The sequence below is a fragment of the Cavia porcellus genome, unplaced genomic scaffold (assembly GCF_034190915.1).
Source record: "Cavia porcellus strain 051 isolate PalLab524CR breed Dunkin Hartley unplaced genomic scaffold, mCavPor4.1 scaffold_9, whole genome shotgun sequence".
NCBI lineage: Eukaryota > Metazoa > Chordata > Mammalia > Rodentia > Caviidae > Cavia > Cavia porcellus.
The window spans coordinates 16,966,208-16,986,014 of NW_026947492.1; the positions used below are offsets into that span (position 1 = coordinate 16,966,208).

The following is a 19,807-nucleotide window of genomic DNA, read 5'->3' on the forward strand; positions in this document are numbered from 1 at the left end:
GACTGGAATGAAGGCTGCCACAAAATCATTGCATTAATCTCATGGAATTCAAGTAAATGAGAGGCCTATTAATATAATTTTCTATTCATAAAGACAATATCTTTTCAGTTGCTTTTTATTAGTGGTCCTCATACTCAGTGAGATACAAGCTGTATTTTTCACTTTGTTTCCCTCGCACTACCTAAATGACTGTTGATTAAATGGAATCAAACTGAACTAAACAGATGTAAGAAACTTGGATGTAGTTTTGTATCTAACAAAGATTGGATATTTTTCCCTTAGACTCTCAAAGAATCACATAGAACTAGTGTAATTTACTGATGTGTATAAGGAAGTCAGTTTGGGAGCATAGACATATAAACCTGTGGGTGAGATTTTAATGAGGACTATGAGCCATGTGAAATTGAACTGCAGAAAATTACCAGATTGAGGAAAACGCAGGCAGATCAAGACAATGCATTTAGAAAGCAATTCCCTGTAATACCTAGAAACTTTGCTTCTTTACCATTTCACTGATGCAGACACAGTTAATTTTTGCAGCATATTTAATTCAGCTACAAATTTATTTTTGCAGACCCCCAGAACTGATTCAAATATGAGAAATCTCACTCTGGTGACCAAATTCATCCTGCTGGGCTTCCCTGACACAGGAGGTCTGGAGACCGCCCTCTTCTTCCTGTTCTCAGCATTGTATCTATGCACCATCCTGGGAAATGTGCTCATTCTTACCACCATCCTCTGCTCCTCTCAGCTTCACACTCCCATGTATTATTTCTTGGGAAACCTCTCCATCTTTGACCTGGGATTCTCTTCATCTACTGTCCCCAAGATGTTGTCCTATCTTTCAGGGCACAACCCGGGCATCTCATTTCAGGGCTGTGCTGCTCAGCTCTTCTTCTACCACTTCCTGGGCTGCACTGAGGCTTTCTTATATACAGTGATGGCCTGTGACCGCTTTGTTGCCGTCTGTTATCCACTGAGATACACGGTCATCATGAACTAAGGGTGTGCTTTGTCTTGGCCACGGGGACCTGGATGAGTGGCTGTGTCCATGCCGCTATCCTAACCTCCCTCACCTTCAGACTGCCCTACTGTGGTTCCACCCAGGTGGGCTACTATTTCTGTGATATTCCTGCAGTGTTGCCTCTAGCTTGTGAGGACACATCTCTAGCTCAGAGGGTGAGTTTTACAAATGCTGGTCTTGTGTCTCTCATTTGTTTGTTCCTCATCTTTGTTTCCTACACTTGCTTTGGAATCTCCATATTGAAAATCCACTCAACAGAGGGCAGGCAAAGGGCGTTCTCCACCTGCAGCGCCCACCTCACTGCAATCCTCTGTGCATATGGGCCAGTCATTGTCATCTACCTTCAGCCCCACCCCAGCCCCTTGCTTGTGCTGTAATTCAGATGTTGAGTATTCTTTTAACTCCCATGCTGAACCCACTAATCTACAGCCTGTGGAATAAGGATGTAAAATCAGCTCTGAGGGAAATATTTCTCAAGAAGTGCCTTCCTTTGGGAAACAAGTGAAAATATCTACAACTTTTCTGGGCACTGTTGATTCCCCATTTTCAGGACAAGTTTTTATGTGCAATTTTGGAATTAACCTGCATCTTTATCTCAGTATTTTAAAATACATGTCTGTGTTACTATTTCTCTATATAGCTGATAACTGCTTTGCAGGCAGTGTACTGATTCTAATGCTGTTTGAATCATGTGTCAGCACTACTGCTTCCCTAAACACTTGTTAGTCTTTCAGTTCTTTCTAAGGTTTAAAGGAAGACATCTAGTCTATCTGGGATAAAATTTAGTGTGTGTGTGTGTGTGTGTGTGTGTGTGTGTGTGTGTGTACATATGGAATGGCAAAGAAATTAAAAATTCAAGAAACAGTAGCTTAATATCAAATGTTGGAATTGCATATCTTTTCTTCTGAGTTGATTATAAGTACAACTTTGTGCCAATTAGCTCAAAAACTCTGTTTAAGGCAAGTTCTGGTAAATATACAACTTGTGTGACTTTAACAATTTTTTAGTGTACAGGTTTTTGTAGACTGTTGACACTTGCCTTGAGTTTTAGAGCCTTAGTCGTGTATGAACCTGGGCATTTCTCATTAGATGACAAAAGCTTCTGTATAAGTTGTATAATAGCATTTGACAAAAAAGAACAATTAAAAGTCTGTCATGATGTATTCTACCCAAAACAAAAGGAATATTAATGCATTTATGTTTACAAACAAGTTTGTCATAAAAATTTTTGTTAAATCAGGTAGCAAAAATAAACCTGTCTGCACATAAGACAGTGTGTTTCTCCTTTTCTCATCATAAGATTAAAAAATTCTTTTTTTTGCTTCTTTAACTCTACTTCCATCATTCTGAGGGAAAGTAGATAATTTTATTTCCAAAATATATGCTAAAGAATCTATGGAGTTTTCTTCTTCTTTTCCTCATTTTGCTTTCAATTTTTTTTTTTTTTTGTCTTTTAATTGTTAGTTGTTCGTGGCTTTCCTTGTAAGCCCAATTAAGTCTCCTTAGAAACTTGGCAGAGAATAAGTAATGCACAGGGAAGAGAAGGGACAGAAAAAGAAAAGAAGGAAGAAACAAAGGAAGTAAAAGGATGAAAGAAGGAGGAAATGGGCTGCATATTTTAGAAGTAAAAGAATAGCATTTTCTACTGGAATGATTATTGCCTTTTCAATCCCATCTATTATTGCAGGTGACTGATACTTATCTCTCCACATATTAACCATAAAACATCAGATTTGAAGCACAGTATTAGCAAGCATGAAGAGGGCTTCCATGATACAGGGACACTGCAGTAACCAAAGTTCTGTGATGCCCTGTGTAATTCCTTAATGCATGACAGTGTGATTGTATGGCACAGGCTGTTAGATAGCTACTCTTGTTAGAAATAAAAGGTCACTAACCCACCTTGAAGAAACCCTGGTGACACCAACATTACTTTTAGATACGCAGCAACTGGATTAGAATATGAAATGTTTCACATATTAAAAGAATGAAATGTAAATAATGCCTTATTTCTTCTTACCTCTTTAACATAAACATCAAAAAACTCAATGATTATTGTTTTAAGCTTGCTATAATTTTAAGCATCCTGTTATTCATTGAACAAACACAGTCCCTGCAGTCTAGAGCACTCCTGTTTTATTTCCTGCACTTCCCATTGTAGGGGAAGAGTTGCTGAAACGGGTACAAGTCTCACAAAAATCTCTCTTGTGTCCTCTAAATTCACAGCAGGCATTTCTGTTTGAATATTTTACCTTTTCCATTATAAACAGATGATAATAGTAAAATTTAGTAAAACATTTGTAAAGTGTTTTCAATGGTTTAGAAAATTGTTTGAATTTTTTCCTAATGCTTTTATTCTAGTGAACCCTGAAGTGTAATTTATCTTATCTTGTTTTTATCTTTTCTGTCAATAGGCTCACTTTTCATAGAAATGTCAGATTTGCAGACCAAGATCCTGAACTATTCCATTTCTTTAGCTGATAGCAGAACCAAAAGTAGAATCTGTGGTTTATTGCACAAGCAGTTAGGTAGTTAATCTTACTTGTATAGGTTTTGATTGGAAATTGTCATTCTGCTTTAGAATCTTAAACCTCTGAGAAAATTTTAGATGATCTTGGTGCTACATCACCTGGTTAATTTTGACATAAATCATCATAACCATAAAAATACTTTTAAGAAAACTTCTCATTATGATGTAAAAGAAAAACTCCATTGAATGAGAGACTTATTTGATCCTGACACAAAACAAATCAATCAATCTTAAATGTAAAAGAGTCTAATACCAAGGAAAGAATTTCTAGTTTTTCTGTTTTGAAGAAACACTTTCAGAAACTTCATCATAGGGACTTGTATAAATTTATGTGGGTATAGTCTCTGAAATGATCACAAGTTTGAGATGATCCTGAGCAATTTAGTGAATTCATATATCAAAAAGCAATAAAAATGGCTGGGATGTAACCCAATAGTAGACCACTTGTCTACCATATATGGAGCCCTGGACTCATTCCCTACCAACACAAGGAAAAGATTTTAGATATAATTCAGATTTAAGGGAACAGTGAAACAATGATAACAAGAATGCATGTACAACATTTGCTAACATTCCAAAAATATTATCACTATATTTGCTTTATCCTTCCCTCTTCTTTCTGATACTTATGTGTGCATTTATTTATTTATTTATTTATTTATTTATTTATTTCTGAAATGAAGTTGTAGATGTGAGCTGCCCACCTATAGTCCTTTGTCCAACATACTTTACTTAAAATGTGCTACTCAAAAGGAAAACTGTTATATATTTATAATATAGTTATAAAATCAGAAAAGGAACATTGATACACTATGATCTAATCTATATTCTTTAGATTTTGCAAATTATTTCAGCAATTTCCTTTTTAGAAGAAAAACCTGGGATCACATATTTTAAATGTTATTTTTTCTTAGGTTTCCCTTTAACTAGAAAAGCTCTAGAATTAATATTTTTGAAGATTTTAGACTTGGCATTCTGTAGAACATTCACCAATTTAAATTTTTTGATGATCCTTTCTGATTTTGGTTATGAATTCTTATTAACATTTAGAAAAGACTCTGATGTCTGGCATATCAGGAAGTTCTTGCTATGGATTCACTGATTAATACTGAGGTCAGTTTTAATCATTTGATTAATGAGTGTCTGCTAAATTACTTAAAGCAAAGAATTTTACTTTCCTAATTGAAGAGTGGTATGCTTTACAATCATTCATTAGCCTGTTGATATTCAAATTTTTACCATGTAGCTTTAATATATATATATATATATATATATATATATATATATGGCTGATCATTACCTGAGTCAGTTATATATGCTCTTCAACTTTTGATGGGGTTACATTTGTACAGTTATAGTAAACTGAAAAATCATTGAGTCAAAAGTACACTAATTTAACTTACCAAACATCATAGCTGAACTGAATTATGGTAGACATGCTCAGAATACTTTTACCTGCAGTTGGACAAAACTATCTAATGCAGATTCTATTTTGTGATATGATAAAGAGCTGAACATCTGAGTAACTCATTAAGCATTTTACAGATATGATGTGATGTGAAAACATGAAAACAAAATACTCAAAAACACTGGCAACCCAGTCTGTTAGAACATCACTTGTTTCCTCTCAAAACTGTATGCTTACACTCAGTAGCCTACTCAGGACTGCACATTTCCATTCAGCACTTCACTGCTGCTGCTCTATGTCCTGAGATTATCACACATAGATCCCTACCTCTGGATGAGATCAGAGTTCAAAATCTGAAATGTTTCCTTTTGCATATACATTGTTCTGAATCATCACAAAAAATCAAAAGCCTTGAGAGTCCAGAAGACTGAGTTAAGATAATTGCTCCCAGAGCCCAGCCACACTAGGCTGTGCTCCCCTGCAGGTTTCAGGCCTGCCCAGGACACACCCAGTGAACTTCTCTGGAAACTGGAACCAGGAAATTCAACTGGCGGCTGGGGTGAGTCAGCTCCCTATCCAGAGCCCAGGAGACTGAGTTAAGATCACCCGGAACTCAAGGTGCCCACCCAGAGCCCAGCCACACTAGGCTGCACTCGCCTGGCAGGCTTCAGGCCTGCCTAGGACACATCCAGTGACCTTCTCTGAAACTGGGAATCTGGAAACTCAGCTGATGGCTGGGGTGACTCTGTTCCCTATTCAGAGCTTGGGAGACTGTGTTAAGATCATTGCTCCCAGGGCTCAAGGACCCACCCAGAGAACAGCCACACTAGGCTGCTCTTGCCTGGCAGGTTTTAAGCCTGCTCAGGACACACCCAGTGACCTTCTCTGGAACCTGGAATCACAAAACTCAGCCAGTGGCTGGGGTGAGTCCACTGGCATCCCAATCCCGGGACATTGTGTTAGGATCATTGCTCCCAGAGCTCAAGGAGATGCCCAGAGCTCAGCTACTCTCGACTTGCTTTGGGAGATTTTGCAGCCTGAATAGTATACCCCACGACCTTCTTCAATTATGGGTGTGGAGCGCAGGTGAAGTGAGTTTCAGTGCATTGGTCTTTGAACTGGGAGAGCTTTAGCCCATCCTGCCAAGCTACCTGGAACACTGAAGGTAGCACAGGAGGGCCTGAGGGCCTGACTGGTCCACACCTAGCAACCTCCATTTAGTCACAGGAGCCTAGTGCATAGGAGATGATTTCCAACACATCCAGAGGAAGGTTTAGAAAAACACTTGAAACCCAGAAATATAGGAAAATGACAAAATGAAAGACCAAAATGCAATCTCAAACCTCCAGCCCACCCCAAGAAACCTTAGGAGCCATGTGCATAGAGCAAAATATATATGCCATACACCAGAAATACCTGTAATAATAGCAACAGAAATAAAGAAGCAATTCCAGGAAGCTTTAAAGGAATTCAAACTATAAATAATCTCCCAGGTGAAAGAAGAAATGATAAAAGTAATGAAAGAGATGCCGAACACATCTAAAGAAGATACAGTTAAAAAATTAGAGGAATAAAACAAAAAGATAGAACCCCTGGATGAAAAATTTAAGAAACAAACAGGATACATAAAGAAGATTCAAAGAGATATACAGGAAATCAAAATGTCCATTGCAAATTGTCAAAACCAACTGAATGAAAGTGAAAATAGAATTTCAGATCTCAAAGACAAGATTGCAGCTAGTGAACAGGAAAGGAAAAATCTTTTAAAAAAACCAAATAATCAGGAAATAACAATTCAACATCTGCAAGAAGATGAAAAGAAAAACAACATAAGATTAATAGGATAAATGAAAAAGAAGGGAACGCAAAAGGATACTCACAGACTGAAAGTCAAAGGATGGAAAACAATACATCATGCAATAGGAACCCCCCCCAAAATTAGGGGTATCTATTCTTTTTGCAGACAATGTGAATTTCAAACCAATAATGATCAAAGAATTAAAGAAGTTCATTACATACTGGTTAGGGGAAAACCTTAAGAGGAAGAGATAACTATCTTAAATATATATGTACCAAATTCCAGAGGACCTACTTATATAAAACAAATATTAACAGAAATGAAAAACCAAATTAGCAGTAACACAATTAAAACAGGAGATCTTAATACACCATTGACACTGAGGGACAGATCAACCAAACAGAAAATCAGCAAAGAAATAACAGAACTGAATCACACCTGTGAACAAATGGACTTGATAGACATATATTGAATGTTCCATCCAATAACGTCAGAATACACATTGTTCTCAGCAGTACATGGGTCATTCTCTAAAATAGACCATATATTAGCTCACAGAACATATTTAAATAAATACAAAAGAGTTGAAATCACTCCTTGCATGCTATCTGATCATAGTGCAGGGAAAATAGAAATTAATGATAAAAGATACTGCAAAAATCCCACAAACACGTGGAAACTAAATAACACACTCGAGTAATCACTGGGTCACAGGAGAAATTAAACAATACCTACAAGCAAACAAAAATACAAATACAACTTATTGGAATCTATGGGATGCAATGAAAGCTGTCCACAAAGGAACATTTATTGCAGAGTTCCCATATCAGGAAAACAGAACAAATACAAATAAACAACCTGATGTTACACCTCAAATATTTAGAAAAAAAAAAGAACAAGTCAAGCCCAAAACTAAAATAAGAGAGGAAATTATAAAAATCAGAGCAGAAATTAATGCAACAGAGACTAAGAAAATAATCCGAAGAATCAACGAATCAAAGAGTTGGTTCTTTGAAAGAATAAATAAAATTAATAAGCCCCTAGCCAACCTTATTTAAAAAAGGGAAGACAAATCTCAAATTCATGCAATAAGGAATGATAAAAGTGAAATCTCTTCAGATTCTCTAGGAATACAGAAGATCCTCAACACACGTTTCGAAACCTCTACTCTCATAGGTTTGATAACAGAAGAAATAAACTGATTCCTACAAACATATGAAGTACCAAAGATAGGTCAAGAGGATGTAAAACTGCTGAATAACCCAATTTCTATTAATGAAATTGAAAATGTAATTAAGTCCTTACCTGCAAAGAAAAGCCCAGGCCCAGATGGATTCACTGCAGAATTCTACTAGAAATACAAAGAAGACCTAATGCCAACACTCCTCAAACTATTCAATGAAATTGAAAGGGAAGCAATCCTTCCTAAGTCATTCCTGGAAGCAAATATTACCCTAGTACCAAAACCAGAGAAAGACACAACTAAAAAAGAGAACTACAGGCCAGTCTCCCTAATGAACACAGATGCAAAATTCCTCAATAAAATATTGGCAAATAGAATGAAGCAAATCATCAAAAAGATTATACATCATGACAAAGTGGAATTCATCCCACGTACACAGGGATGGTTCAACATATGTAAATCAATAAATGTAATTCACTGTATTAATAAAACCAAAAGTAAGAATCACATTATCATTTCTATAGATGCAGAAAAAGATTTGATAAGGTCCAACATTCATTTATGATAAGAACCTTACAGAAAATTGGAATAGATGGTCTTTACCTCAATAAAATAAAGGCCATCTATGACAAACCAACAGCCAGTATCATACTAAATAGCCAAAAATTGAAGGCTTTTCCTTTAAAATCAGGCACAAGACAAAGATGTCCCTTATCACTGCTCCTATTTAATATAGTACTGGAAATACTAGCCAGAAAATCAGACAAAAGAGAGAAATAAAAGTGGTAGAGATAGGAAAAGAAAAAGTTAAATTATTATTTGCAAATGACAAGATTCTGTGTGTAGAAGATCCCCAAAATTCCATTGAAAGATTCTTTGACATAACAAATTAATTCAACAAGGTAGCTGGATATAAAATTAATACTCAAAAATCAATACCCTTCCTATACACTAACAATGATATCACAGAGAGAGAAATAAGAGAAGCCAAACACTTCACACTAGCAACCAAAAAAAAAAAAAAAAAGAAATATTTAGGAATTACTCTCATGAAAGAAGTGAAAGAGCTATACAGGGAAAATTATAGTACACTGGAAAAAGAAATTGAAGAGGATCTCATAAAATGGAAAGGCATCCCTTGCTCACAGATAGGAAGAATAAATATTGTTAAAATGGAAATCATCCTGAAACTATTATACAGATTCAATGCAATCCCAATAAAACTACCTTCAACATACATCATAGATCTAGATAAATCACTCCTAAAATTCATCTGGATAAGAGTTCTAGAATAGCAAAGACAGATCTAAGCAGCGAATTCAAGGCAGGAGGCATCACAATCCCTGACTTGAAGTTATACTACAAAGCAACTGTAGTAAAATCAACATGGTACTGGAATCAAAACAGAAGATCAATGAAATAGAAGATTCAACCACAGCTACAAACACACTCAACAACCTTATCTTTGATAAAGGGACCAAGCATGTTCACAACTTGTACCCTATTTCTGTTTTTTTTTTTCTTTTTCTCCTTAATAAAAAAATAGGAAAAAAAAGGACAGTCTCTTTAATAAATAGTGTTGGGAAAACTGGCTCTCCATATGCTGAAACCGAAAACTAGACCCATGCCTACCACCACATAATAAATTAAAATCTAAATGCATAAAGATCTGAATATTAAAACAGAAACACTAAATCTATTGGAAAACAAATTGGATAAAAACCTTGAAGACATAGGGGTAGGTAGAGAATTCATGAATAGGACTCAGACCGCATGGGAATTACCTCCCAGTATCAATAAATGGCATCACCTCTTATTAAAAAGTTTGTGCATGTCAAAAGAAATTTCCAGCAGAGTGAAAAGAAAACACACAAACTGGGGAAAAAAAATCTTAGCGAACTCTTGCTGAGACAAAGGACTTCTGTCTAAAACATATGAAGAATTAAAAAAAAAATCAGATCCCCAAAATTCAAAGATCCAATCCAAAAATGGGCATCCTAGATGAATACACACTTCTCAGATGAAGAAATTTAAATGGCAAATAGATACATGAAATAATGTTCATTATCATTACTCATTAGAGAAATGCAAATAAAAACCACATTGGGATTCCATCTCACTCCTGAACTAATGGCCAGGATCAAGAGTACCACCAACAACAAATGCTGCAGAGGCTGTAAGGAAAAAGAAACTTTTCTGCACTGTTGCTGGGAGTGGAGACTGGTGCAATCACTGTGGAAGTCAGTCTGGAGGTTTCTCAAAAAGCTTGGATTGGAAGTCCCATTTGTTCCAGCTATTCCACTTCTAGGGATTTTACCAGAAGAATTGAAAGAATCATACCACAGTGATATATGTGCAGCCATGTTTATAGCAGCACAATTTGTAATAGCCAGACCTTGGAAACAAACTAAGGGTCCATCAACTGAGGAATGGATAAAAAGTTGTGGTATTTTTGTACATTGGAGTAGTACTCAGCTATAAAGAATGATAACATTGAGACATTTATAAATAAATGGGCACAGCTTGAGATCATACTCATGAGTGAAATAAATCAAACCCACATGTATAAACACCAAATAGTTTTCCTAGTGTAAGAAATGACAACAATACATAAAATTATGTGGTGATCATGATTCTCCACTATATTGCTTTGAAGTCTTAAAATGTTTTCAGTCATTAATTGTAATGGTTTTATTCGGGGCTGTTTGATTTTACTTTCTGAGTTGGTATGAATAGCTATTTTGGAGAAAACAAGACATTGTAATAGCTGGTGCTGATTTAATATCATCTTGTTTTAAATCCATCAATCATTTGTTCTTCTGTCTTCATAGATCTTAACATATTGGATTTTATTATATGTGATAATATAAACAAATCTTTTATACACAATGAGATAATACAGAAACCATTGTTCATGTTCCATTAGTTGGTTTTAAATCCCCTATAATACTGTGATTCTCTTGAATGGTTTTACATTGTCTTGATTGATGCTACAGTATACAAAGTTAGACTCAAATATTTCAAGGAGACACTATGGTAAATATTTTTATGTCAGGATATTTTGTGGTGAAACACTATGTTGCTTAAATTGTTATGTTCTGACCTGTGCTGTTTTGCTGTTATGTCCTCTTTTATCTCAGTCTCCTTTTTCTTATGTATTTTTTTTAATTTTATCTTTTTAATTAAGGGAAAAATAAATAAAACTAACAGGATATATTATAGTAACCCACTTTGATTTCCTATTAACTTGATTTGAAAACCTATATTGCTCTCACCATCTTCTTTTGACTGATTTTACTCTACTGTTTTGCTTGATAGTACCAAGTTTGAGAACATAGGCAACAACTTTGAAGACAATAAGATTCACTATGATGCCCATTCTGGTTTGACTAATATTTTCTTTTGAAGTCTTGTAATGTCTCCAATGTTTAGGTTTTATTGGTTTTGTCCTTTACTGTTTTGTTCAATTTTATTATAAGTGATAATATAGGCAATTCTTTTTAAGATAGCAAGAGGCATTATGGTAACCATTGTTGTTCACCTTGTATTCTGTTTTTAATTTATGTCCTATGTCCATCCTTTTGATTTGACTGACTCTGTTTTTGTTATGTCACATTTGGTTTTATTCTCTTCAAAAAAAAAAAAAAAAGTAAGAAGAGCTGTGGGAGTAATAAAACCCAAAATGTGTAATTGTCATAATAAACAAGAGAGGAAAAGAAAGTGCTCTAAAGGAGATAACTGCATGTATATTTAAATGTATAAGATAGATAACCATATTGCTAAGTTTTTGATGGATCATTGAACAGAACCGTTTGCAGTCTCACTGTTTGAATATCCACTTTATATGCTTTAATTTTGTAACTTGAACAACTATTTCTAAGATGACAGTACGCAATCTATTAACTAGTGATTTCCTACTGTTTATTTTTTTGAAATTCTGTGTTATTTGTACCCTTTTTCTGTTTTTTTCTCCCTAAATAAAATAAATAAAAGAGTCAAAAGCCTCAGTCTAACCATTGTAAATTGGCAACCACTTGTTATATAATAGTGTCCATATAATACTTTCTCAACTTAAGACTCTTATACTTACTAATTGCCATTTTATTACAGCAAAGGATTTTCCCTTTTCTTATACAGATTTCAAAGAGACAGTCTGACAAACCAAAAAAAGCATATGAGTTCCATCTTGATGAACTACTGGGAGCTGCTGAAGCTGGAAATGAACACATGTAGGACTGTGGAATGGCCGGAGCATGGCCAACTGGAGAACAAAAAGACCCCTCAAAGGGCAAGATAAAGCCACAGAGGGTACCTGGCTCCAATCCCACTTAACATGATAGAGATTGTAGCTGCAGACATTTCACTCTTGTAATGAAAGTCAACCTGGAGACCTTCTCCTAAAATACTTCTCCTAAATTTGCATAGTCTGTTACTTGGAAAAGTCCTTGAACCCCTCCCAAGGTCCTGCTCAGTTTCTTGCATTTTTCACTCTAATCCTTTCCTTGTTTGAAAACTAAATAAATATGAGTCACCCAGAGACAATCCAGACTCTTGAACACTGAAGAGCATTTTGATCCTCCTGGAGCAATAAAATCATACAACTTGTTTCATTTATTTAAGCCTTCACCATAAATTCATTTGGGAGACTGGGGATCTTGGCTAGATCCCCGATATTATGCTACTATCCTGAATCAGGGAATGAGATGATCATACCAAAACCTATGTCTCACTTGGGAAATGTATTCATTTTTAGGAGAGGTGATTCAAAAATGTCAAAGAAAAATCCTCTCCCTGAATTCCACCTCTCCCTAAATTAGTACTACTCAGTCAAAAAAGAAGGATAAACTGGAGACTTTTATAGGAAAATGGATAAAATTTGAGACAATGCTCATATGTAACATAAATAAGATCCATATGTATAAACATTGAATCATCTCACTAGTGTGAATAATGATCAAATATATAGGATCCAAAATGTGCAATAGACATTGTGAACTTGGAAGAAACTGTTCAAAAGAAAAGGCAAACTATGATGGGGGAAAGGGGCAAGGAGGAAAATATATACATATGCACAAGATAGTTAAGGTAGTTGTCCAACTGGCTTTTCTTAGTTCCTTGAAAAGTATTCTGTGCTAATATTGTTTGGACAAGATATCATGCCTATATCTTATACTCTGAAAAACAACAACAAAGACAACAATGCACCATGTATCAACTATTGCAATTGTCCTACTAACCTGTTTTCAAAACTCGGTTTCATTGTTATGTTTATCTTGTTTTTTCTATAAAAGATAAAAAGAGTAAGACTTGAGTTGAGAGCTACCTCTCAGCACTGACATTCTGTGATTCTATATGGCTTTCTCATAAGACCAACTTACAGGTTTGGGAAAATGAAAGAGTGGAGAGAGGAAAGAGTGGTAAATGGAAAACAATAATGGAACCAAAAACTAATTCAAAGGCCCCTCCCCAGAATGTTCCTATGTTATGGTTACACCCTTAACTGTGCTGTCTCTGTAAGGACCCCCTCCCTTTGGAGTATTTCTGTTGTTTCTACACTAGCCAGTCTGTCAATATATGACTCAAAGCAAGTAACCAATTATGTGACATTTTGTCACTTGCTTTGTACCTCCCACTTTTAAATTCTATATTAACCAAACTCCTCCTAAATTTAATGCTGTTGCCCTTGAGGAATTATTCCACAACAGTCCACTGATGTGAAGATCCACTGCTGGTGTAAAGATTAAATTGCTACCTTCTTATCTCCTCTGTACAAAGAGTCTTCCTTTCAATTTAGTATGGCTTGGCTTGGCTTTAGAATTTTCTCCTACCACCATTTCTCCAGCTTCTCTGTAGTATATGGTTCTCCTGTCAGTTCTCTTCCATTTCTGAATTCCTCTCCATCAAATTGTTGTTACCCAGCATCTCATTTCCAGGTCCCAAGGAGGCTGTATTTTGCTGCCAGTCTCTACAGCACCACTTTTGATCACCTCTCTTTACATTCTTAATCCAGCTTTATAATTAACAAAACTAACAGTTTATTTTGATCCTAAATTACACACACACACACACACACACACAAACTAGGTGTGTTATGTATAGGCAACAACTCCTAATAAATGCAATCATTATGTACTACAAATATATACTAATAAAAAGAATAAAACAAAAGTTTATTGTTTTTTAACAGAGATAAAGTCAGCAGAAAGATGACAAATTAAGCTTCCTAAATAAACCTGGTTACATTACTTTATCTTTGAGTTACAAACTTAATACCACCCAAGCTGTTTATAGCTAAATGAATGAATATATGAACTGGAATTCAAAATCTTTGCTTAAATTTCTTTCTAACCTCAGCCTATTACACATAAAGGAGCATCACAAATATTTGCCCACAAAAGTCAAACTAATTTTCATACTGAATACACCACAAAACCATCTCCTCAGTTTGTCCCATACAATTGCCAAGACCTCATCTTACACCTTGATGCCCTCTTAAGAAGAATCACAAACACTACACTTATCTGTGCCCAGCTGCTGGTCCATATTCATTAAAATGAACTCTTTAGGACACCATCTGATTACATTACTTAAAACTCTCCACAGATTTTAGTATAAACACAAATATAGAATGATACATGGGGTGTAACTCAATGTTACAATATATCCATTCATTTTCAATGAGTAAAGCAAGTTACTTAAAATATCAATTGCTTCTTACATTTTGTGATGAGAACATTTAAAAGCTGTACTTTTGATGCTATTATTTAAGCAATCAAGCAACATGTTGTATAATAAGTCAATAAACTTTGTTCTTCTAACAGAAACTCTGCAGACTTTGACGCACTCTCTTCTTGTACATATTCAAATATCTAGTTTTCACATATAAACAAGATTATATGGTTTCTGTCTACTCTGCCTGACTTATATTGCCTAGCACAATGATGTCAGTTTCTTCTATGTTGTGGAAAATGCTAGGATTTCCTTTTTAAGGCTGACTAGTTTTTGATTTTTGTATATATACTACATTTTCTTTATTTACTCACCCCCTGAACATGACATTGCTGCAAACACATCCTGATTTCAAAGAAATATACTTTTTAACTGTGTAGCTTATTTACATTTTATTAAAGCCATGTAATCAGAATTTTCACATTTTAGTACATGAAGAACACATGTTATGCATAATAAGCAATAAACTCTTTAAGAAATTTAATTTACTAAAACTAACTTTTCATTTATAGAAGCTTCCAGTGATACAGTTAGCTAATTGAAAGCTGGCATTGTGCAAGGCAAAAGGACACACCTGTGCATTTGACCTCACTGTGGCAACCAGAGAGGACCCAGAGTACTAGAGTTACAGGAGTCATCATCTTTTTCTGCTTGTTTTAGTGGCTCTGCGGGTGACTCGGTAAATAAATAAGACAGGTCTAGTGCTGTAGGGCTTGCTGTCTCACTTCAGCCGAGAAAGAGGCATTTCTACGAAACACAGTTGAAGTAACATCTTCCCTTAACTTTCCAAGGAGCCTTCTAATGGACCGTATTGAGAGCATGTTGATATTTTTGTGTTACGCTTTTTGGTGATTCTTATTTTCATTCTTTGTGAGTTAGAACCAAGCAACTAAATAGAAGAAAGGCCTGAACTCATATAAATATTCATCCCAGTGTGGAATGGGAACAATTTCACTAAATAAAGCAACAAGATTGCCAGGAAATACACAAAGCAAGTGGCACTGAAATTCTAGTGTCCCAAAACTGCCTGGTTTGTGATTTTTCTCTACCTTGATAGGTGCAAGAATGGAGCAGGTAGTTGAACTCACTAAAAGTTTGGGCAGGATCGATGGAAAACTTGAGTAGAACTAGTTATAATAATGATCGTGAAGTTTGAACTAAGGAATTAGGTACATAAAGACAAGAAAGGACTGAAAGGTGGAAAGTCATGTGAATGAAGTAGAGGATCCAGGACATTACTTGATAATCCTACCGAAACATCACTATCTACCATGACATACACAAACAGCTATATTCTGGAGAACAAGAATTAGCCATCATCTCTGCATCCAAAGCAATTGCTATCTAACACCAACCCAGAGGTTCTAATCATATTATCAAACTTATAAACTCTAACTAATGTGGTCAGTGATAGGAAAGAAAATTAAGTGGGTTGCATTAAGTGTAACAAGAGAAAGCCATCCGCTCAATGTACTCTCCTGCTCACACCAGTCAGTATTTACCAGAATCCTGGTCTGTGTGACCATCTAGAATTCCTGGGGGTATGATGGGACAGTCAGGAAATATGCTCCAAACTAAAATCTGAAGAGTAAACCATGATACAGGGATTGCAGAGGCAGCAGCCTTGAACCAAGATGGTGCTGGAAAATTAATGCGATGTTTTTTTGTTTGTGTGTTTATACTGCATATACAAGTCATATTGTTTTTATTATCATTGTTTTTATTACCATACACATGAAGCATTCTAGTGATGTTCTAGGCATATAGTTAGCCATCTTTAAAATTCTTTAATTTTAGTTTTGGACATAGAAAACTCAAAAGGAATATATAGATAGTAATGCCTCAGCTCATGACTTAATTTGTTCGATGGTTCTGGAAAAGATGTCCACATTTCTGTTTGTCTGGGGAAGATGGCCATGTTAATGAGCATCATATGAAGCAAAAACAAAATTGGCTAGGGCTTCTGTTTGTCAATCAAATTGTTTGCAAACAAAAGTTTCAGTGAATAAGATGTCACTGTTTAAGCACTTTATAGAATAGGCTACATTTGAAAGTGTTGTTGAAAATTTAGAAGTCGTGGTAGACTGAGGCATGGAGAGACAATGAGCACAGTTAGGTCACTCCAGTTCAAAGTTTAGTTTTGTCCTTACAAATTCAGCACATTAATTCTAATGCTGATGTCATTAGACTTTGAGAGTGATGATTTACACTAGCCCCAGCCAAAAGTAACTACTACATAAGTCAAATTCCAGATGAAGATCTACAATGGAAACTATTTCTGTCTTCCTAAATGTGATTATATTTGTATTATCAATCTATATTTATAGACAGTACTATTTGGAAAATCAAATTGTGGCTAAGAAGCTATTTGAGATAGACCATAGCCAGAGGACCACTACCCATGCCTAAGAATGGTTTGGCCAGGGCACATAAAATAGCAGAAAAGAATTACAAAGTCAATGGTGATATTTTTTGTCTTTTCTCAAGTTGTAAGTAGTCTTGCAATCAGATAAACTGCTTCTCTTATATAATCTTTACCATTGATAAGCAAAGGATCTTGGGCAGTTTTCTGCAATTCATTTTTGTCTCTTCAAAAATAAAACAATACCCTGTATTTCTGGAGATTTACCATAAATTAAAGCATTTATCACATCTGAAAATATAGAGTATGTACAATGAATTTTGGTAAATAAAACAGAATATTTCATCATCTATTTTGACCTTTCCATATTAATTTACTAACTGCACTTTTCCGACCTTGTCTCTAACCTCAATATTTTTATCATTCCAAATGTTTATCATTTGTATTTGAGAAAGTTTCCTCGCCAGCTTTTTAAAAGGCATTGTCCAGGTATTAGGAGGTGCATCATGAGTTTCTGACAGGCAAAGATAGCATGCAACCCAAAATGAGGGACAAATCCAGAAGTGGGCAGTGCAGACCAAGGGTGATACAGGGCAGGAACCCTCTCACAAGGGCAAAACTTGTCACCAGTTGCATTTTTCTATGTACTTAGCATTTAAACGTGTTTTTCATTTGTGTGGTGTAATTACTGTTTGTATTAGTGGGGCTACTTTTGGACTCTGAAAAGGGGGCCACTGTAGCTGTTCTCTAGAGAATGACATCTAGTCCTACCAGCTGGAAGCCCAAAGAAGAGATTCCGAAAGAGGAACGGAAAGGGGATGTGGCCTTTGTGTTTAAGAGGAGGGGCAAAGAAAACAAGAACTTTGGCTGTCAGTTCTGTCTGTGGGGTTGTGTTGTAAGAGCTCCTTTGGTGTGACTACCAACCCTCTAGGCAAAGAATACAAAGCAAAGAAGGATCACATGTGACCTGTCTAATGGGTTGCATGAAGTAGCAAGTCAACATTCAGTTTTATCAGTAAGCACCAAGAGAACACATCTCTTGTTAGATTTCTAAGCTTCTCTTTCCCAGTTTCTGATATCTGGTACATAATTCACTTTTCCAGGGGTGCAAAGCAAGAAAAAACAATGCCTATTCCCCGATATAGGATGAAGGTTTAAGTATAATGTACATTCTGCCACATAGCACTTGAAACATAATAAATACTCAGCTAATAGTAGCTGTGGTTATCAGTCAGTTGTGCTAGTACTTACTCTCCCCTGTTTCCTGCATCAGGCTCCTAGGTCCCTGAAACATCCTCTACAGCCTGTGGGAGAAGACATCTCTCTGAGCTGGGAGCTGCTTTTGGCCTGTCTGTTAACAAACTGTCACTAGAACAGACTGACATCTTCAGGAGTCAGAGGTTAATTGCATATTGCCTAACTGACTTGGAGGACTCCAGTGTGTCCACACTCTTCTTTGTCCCTCTGGGTCAAGTAGCTGCTGCTGGACAGCTTCATTAATACAGATAGGTGGATTTGGGTTTCTGCAAGAGATGGTGACTTACAAGGCAAAGTCATCTTCTCATCTTCTCCATTATTTAATTTCTCTGGCTTTCAGGGCAATGCTTCTATGATGCTTACCAAAAGAAATACATGGATTCAAGAAAAACCAAAAACACTCAATGGATCCAAAAGTTTAAAAGAAAACAAACTTATGAAGAGAAGGAAGAGAATATGTTCACTGTAAAAAACACCATAAAATATGGATTTTTAAAAAAGAAGCTTATGTATTCTTTTCTTTAAGAATTCTACAGTGCAGAGACACCCCTAGTGGCAGTGCGGTGTAGGGACTTATAAGTAACCCAGATGTGAGAAGGTATAAAAGTTTGGTTACTTGGAGCTGAGCAAAGGGAATCATTGCTGTCCTATGGGTTCTTGCCTTTTGCATTGGATTGACCACATTCCTTGGGTGGAACAGTAAAGACAGTGCCACCAACAACTGCACAGAGCCTGGGATGGAGCTACAAATGAAAAATGCTGCCTTGAGAAATGTCTCTGAAAATGTGGTCCCCATGAACTACATGGTGTATTTCAGTTTCTTCATATGTGTCCTAACACCACTGCTTATAATGCTGGTGACCACATCCAGGTCTTCATAGTGGGCTGCAGGCAGCTACAGTGTACTGAGCTGATGCACCCCTTAAAGACCCCTTTCCAGCGGGAGACTCACACAGCCAAGTCACTGGCTACAATCATGGGGATTTTTTGCTCGGTGCTAGCTTCCAATACATGCTATCAACTGTGTCACTGTTCAACTGTGTCACTCTTTTCCATCTCTAGCTAAGGATAAGCCCAAGTGGGCAATAAACACAGCCATTTTTCTGCCAAACGGCAATTCATTTGGTAATCCCATTGTATATGCTTACCAGAATTGAGATTTCCACTATATGTTTCACAAAATCATCTCCAGGTATGTTCTCTGCCAGACAGATATGAAGAGTGACTGTGGGCAGGCTGGAATGTAGCCTGCTTTCAATGTGGGATTATGACCAAGGCTCTGGCCACTTGTAGAGAAAGCACAGATGCAGAATAAACAGTGCGACAGGATACAACTGGCTGATCGCTACTCTGAAAAATACAAGCATACGGCTGCCTCTTTGAGTACTTGCCTAAAGTTACCACTAATCTAGTCAACATATACATGCTATTAGTAGTCTCCACGTGTTGACAAACACATGTATGGTGCTATTAGTCTGCTTTTAGTGTATGCACGATGCTGACTGTTGGAGTGGAT

The 19,807-nt window shown here is 36.1% G+C and overlaps 2 pseudogenes; both read left to right on the forward strand.

Annotated features, from left to right (window-relative positions):
* Window positions 1-595: 595 nt before the first annotated feature.
* On the forward strand, window positions 596-1,529 carry LOC106028252 (putative olfactory receptor 10D4; annotated as a pseudogene).
* A 16,259-nt stretch (window positions 1,530-17,788) lies between these two features.
* On the forward strand, window positions 17,789-19,538 carry LOC100721901 (adenosine receptor A2b-like; annotated as a pseudogene).
* Window positions 19,539-19,807: the final 269 nt, after the last annotated feature.